The 4930-nt window shown below is 41.2% G+C and overlaps 1 non-coding gene across 1 annotated transcript; it reads right to left on the reverse strand.

Moving 5' to 3' along the window:
- Positions 1–3288: 3288 nt before the first annotated feature.
- Positions 3289–3363, reverse strand: Trnaw-cca. Its single transcript has one exon. It is a non-coding gene; the product is annotated as a tRNA-Trp (tRNA).
- Between the last annotated feature and the right edge of the window lie 1567 nt (positions 3364–4930).

Consider the following 4930-nt stretch of genomic DNA (forward strand, 5'->3'; position numbering starts at 1 on the left):
ATAGACAGTAAACTGTCGTGGAAATCCCACGTTCGGTAGTAAGTGATCGTTCGACTCGAAAATTAGTCTACTTAGCTTATTGTCAGTCGCTTAAGACGTATGGTATTATATTTTGTGGTAACTCCTACCATTCTAAAAGGATATTTTTGGCTCAGAAAGGGGCGGTTCGGGCAATAAGTGGTGTAAGTTCACGAACCTCTTATCGACCCAGTTTCAAGAGTCAGGGTATTTTGACATTGGCCACGCATAATGTATATTCCATACTGTCATTTCCTGCTAACAATATTAACTTATTCCCAAGAATAAGCAGCTTTCAGTCCGTTAATACTCGGCAGAAATCGAACCCATTTTGATCGGACTTCCTTAACTCTTGTGCCGAAAGGTGTGCAGTGTACTGCTGCCTCCATTTTCAATAAACTACCACAAGGATTCAAAAATCTTAGCAGTGATCCACGTGCTTTCAAATCGAAACTGAAGAGTTTCCTCATGAATCATTCCTTTTATTCTGTCGAGGAGTTCCTTGAAAAATTAAGCTGATTCTTGTTGTATTGTTGATTGTGTTAAAGTAAACTTATGGGTTGACTTTTTTCGGGTTCATAAACATTTTGTTTTTATCTTTTATTCCATTTTTATTTTGTAATTTCATGTACTCACACGTTTCATCACCTTGGAGATTTTCTCCTCAATTTGGTCCTACGAAACTTGACGTGTAAGTAAAAAACAAAAAATAACAGAATACAAAGTGATAGCAACACTGATAATATATTGACATAAGTAAAAAAATCTGTTTATCTCAAAATTATAATACAATAAAATAAAAATACTATGTAGCTTTCGCAGATGGTCTGAAGATGGTAATCTAGCCGAAATAGGTCCACCACAATAAAAACACTAAAGCACTATAGCATCAACCTGCAAGAGATAACTTCAACATTTCGGGCTCTTTGGATTGTAAACTGTAGGATGTATTTTTTTTTTTTTTCATACGCAATTGAAAATAAGTTCGCCTTTCAATGAAACGTCACTATAATGAAACAAATGTCCAGTCTAAAATTTCTGCAGTGCAACAACGTGCACTGGTGTTAAACTCTTTCCACCGTAGGATTGTTGTTGTTGTGGTCTTCAGATGTTATTCAATCTGTATATTGAGCAAGCAGTAAAGGAAATAAAATACTAACGCGAATTCTTTATAGACGAATGGAAAAACTGGTAGAAGCCGACCTCGGGGAAGATCAGTTTGAATTCCGTAGAAATATGGGAACACATAAGGCAATACTGACCCTATGACTTATCTTAGAAGCTAGATTAAGAAAAGGCAACCCTACGTTTCTAGCATTTGTAGACTTGGAGAAAGCTTTTGACAATGTTGACTGGAATACTCTCTTTCAAATTCTGAAGGTGGTAGGGGTAAACTACAGGCAGCGAATGGCTATTTACAATTTGTACAGAAACCAGATGGCAGTTATAAGAGGCGAGGGACATGAAAGGGAAGCAGTGGTTGGGAAGGGAGTGAGGCAGGGTTGTAGCCTCTCCCCGATTATAATTCATTAAGCTCAACTGCACTGAGTGTGGCTGAAAGTAGCTATCAGGTTCTCCAGGAGGACTCTAGTTAACTGAAGGCAATTAAACGGGAAATTATTCCGTTACCAAAGTAAAAGCAATTCACGGATTATTCGTTATGCCTGCTCCGACTCGCCGACTGTTGGTTGGTTGGTTGGTTTGGGGAAGGAGACCAGACAGCGAGGTCATCGGTCTCATCGGATTAGGGAAGGACGGGGAAGGAACCATCCCGGCATTTGCCTGGAGCGATTTAGGGAAATCACGGAAAACCTATATCAGGATGGCCGGACGCGGGATTGAACCGTCGTCTTCCCGAATGCGAGTCCAGTGTCTAACCACTGCGCCACCTCGCTCGGTCGCCGACTGTTGCATACAAGTCAGTACGAGGAGCGACTTATGATCGCGCGACTTGTGATCAGCATGTCGCCAATCTGTTGTGCCCTTATAGCGAGTAGACGAACCCTGATGATGCCGCTGCTTCTCTATTCAGGAGCTCGTTAGTTGGCCTCGCAAGGGCTGAGTGGATTCCGTACGAGTCCTCTCTCCCACAGAAAAACATCTGAGGAGGTACCGGGGATTGAACCCATGTCCTTTCACACAGAAGGCAAGACGCTGACCATTTGGCTTCCGCTACCGACGTTGAACGAAATAATAAAACAATTTCAGAAATAACACAGCACACACAAAGCATTATTCGATTTCACAAGACGTTGTATTTCTAAACGAACCTGGATCACATCACCTTGGAAGCAGCAAATGGGAAAGGAACACGATCTTTACTCATGAGTATAAAGCACTCGTACAACTTTCGTACAAACATACGCAAATTCGTGGAATAGCAGTTAACTGAATTTTCCGTCGGTTTTTGGCAGAACCCGATGGTCACTAACCGGCTTTCGGCTTCTTAGGTGACTGTCAGTGTAAGAAATCGGAAGTCGCTTGGTGATCAAATAAAAATAATTTTGCAGGGAAGAGTTTCCTATTTATTACTGAGATAGTAATTAATATTGCTGTAAATCTTTAACAGTGACTAAGAGACGACAAGGCTTTTCTACTTATGTATGTAATAGATTTCTCAAGTCATTGGAGCACATAGAAGAGGTTTATTAAATTATTTGACTGGGTAGGATAGTTCCGATCATTGCTTAGTTTCTTAGGATTTCATTCTCAACTTTATCACTATCATCAGCCATTTGACAGTTATTGCTGGGTATATTATTGGTTAGATGAATACTGGAGTTATAGAACCCAGTGTGGTATAATGGACGGCGAACGTTCCACAGGAAAGAACGTAGAATGCCACTCACAAGGAACTGTAATAGGACATGTTTTCTGTATACATAAACGAATACCAGAGGGGAACAGCAATGTTATATGACTGTTGAGTGACGATGCGTCGTTGGACGATCATAGCGAAATTCACAGACTTCGACAAAATTTTCAGTTGGTGTAATGAATGGTAGCTCTCTTTAAATGTGGATAAATGTAAGAAAATGCCTTTAACAAAGAGAAAGAACGGTATAGTATGTGATCACAGAATTAATTATGAACACCTTAAGAATGTATCAACATATAAGTACCAGTATTTTATATCGACTTACATGTAACGGGAGCTGAGTTACTCAAATTGATTCCTATACAAACATTTAGTAATGGTTTCCAGAATGAGATTTTCACTCTGCAGCGGAGTGTGCGCTGATATGAAACTTCCTGGCAGATTAAATCTGTGTGCCGGACCGAGACTCGAACTCGGGACCTTTGCCTTTGGCGGGCAAGTGCTCTACCAACTGAGCTACCCAAGCACGACTCACGCCCCGTCCTCACTGCTTTACTTCCGCCAGTGAGGACGGGGCGTGAGTCGTGCTTGGGTAGCTCAGATGGTAGAGCAGTTTCCCGCGAAAGGCAAAGGTCCCGAGTTCGAGTCTCGGTCCGGCACATAGTTTTAATCTGCCAGGAAGTTTCATTTAGTAATGGTGTTTAACATATTTTTTGCTTTGTACAGTATGATAATATATTGAACAAACGCATCAAAAGGCATAGCACTAAAAATCTAATTACTGATCTTCCTGACGTATTGTTATTTGAGTTAACTTTTTATAGACTCCCTGAAGGGTGTTCCAAAAAACGACGCAGCAACAAGCGTTATAGAAAATCTGTTCACTACTTTGAAACGATTTAAAGTCAAACGGAAGAGTAGAGAACAGAGTTTTTTGATACCTTTACAACTATCGATGTGAGTTCTACTTTTTGCTCTGCAGACATCGAAACGATACACGATTTCACGCCATGTAGTTTGTAGCATCTCTGGCGTTACAGTCGTGATGGTTGCCGAAATTAACTCCCGCAGAAACAGAAAAGTTAGAATTTTTTCTGCATATACAATTTTCTTTACGTATTCCCTGAAAAAGAAGTCCAGGAGGATAAGATCTAGGCCGACCGCTGTGGCCGAGCGGTTCTAGGCGTTTCAGTCCGGAACCGCGCTGCTGCTGCGGTCGCAGGTTCGAATCCTGCCTCGGGCAGGTTTAAGTAGTTCTAAGTTTAGGGGACTGATGACCTCTGATGTTAAGTACCATAGTGCTTAGAGCCATTTGAGCCATTTTTGATAACATCTTGACTTCTCGGAGGCCAGGTAATAGGCACACCTATATCTATCCAACCAGGGGAACATCTGCTACTTTGTGTGTTGCCCACTTGCTGATGACGTGCGGCGCTGTCTTGCATGAAAATTACACGTTGACCTTTGTGCTGTTCAATTTCTGTGATTTGAGGGAACACAAACAGCTGAAGCATATCCACGTAAATTAGGCCTGTTTGTATCGGTGAAAAAAGAGGTACTCTAACTTGATCATAAAGTAACCAATACTACACGTTCACTTTTCGCGAATCACGGACATGTTCATGCGTAACGTTACGTTGTTGTGAATCCCGTGTCCGGCAACGGTGACGATTAAGACAAGCATTTGTGTTGAATGCAGAGTCCTCTGAAAATAGCGTTTAAGAAAATTTGTTTTGTCATTGATTTCATTCAGCGTTAAACCCTCGAAGCCGGTACGTTTAGGGCGATCAATTGATTTTATCTCTTCTCTAACGTGATATTTTTCAGGCATGAAGTGGTAACCCCTTGTGCATCTTATTGAAGAGTGTTGTCTTTGGTATCTCTAACTTAAGACATCGTAGGGCAAGAGATTTTTTTGGGCTTCTGATAGGAGAGGGCAAGAGGTTCAAGAGATTAGACCAGTTCAAATAATTGGGATCTTGGTTTACCACGGACAACAACATAAAAATGGACATCAAGGAAAGAATAACAGTGGGAACGAAATGCATGCATTCCCTCAGAGAGACACTTGGCTCTAAATCGATCTCAGTGAAC

Source organism: Schistocerca piceifrons, chromosome 6, assembly GCF_021461385.2.
Source record: "Schistocerca piceifrons isolate TAMUIC-IGC-003096 chromosome 6, iqSchPice1.1, whole genome shotgun sequence".
NCBI classification, from domain to species: domain Eukaryota; kingdom Metazoa; phylum Arthropoda; class Insecta; order Orthoptera; family Acrididae; genus Schistocerca; species Schistocerca piceifrons.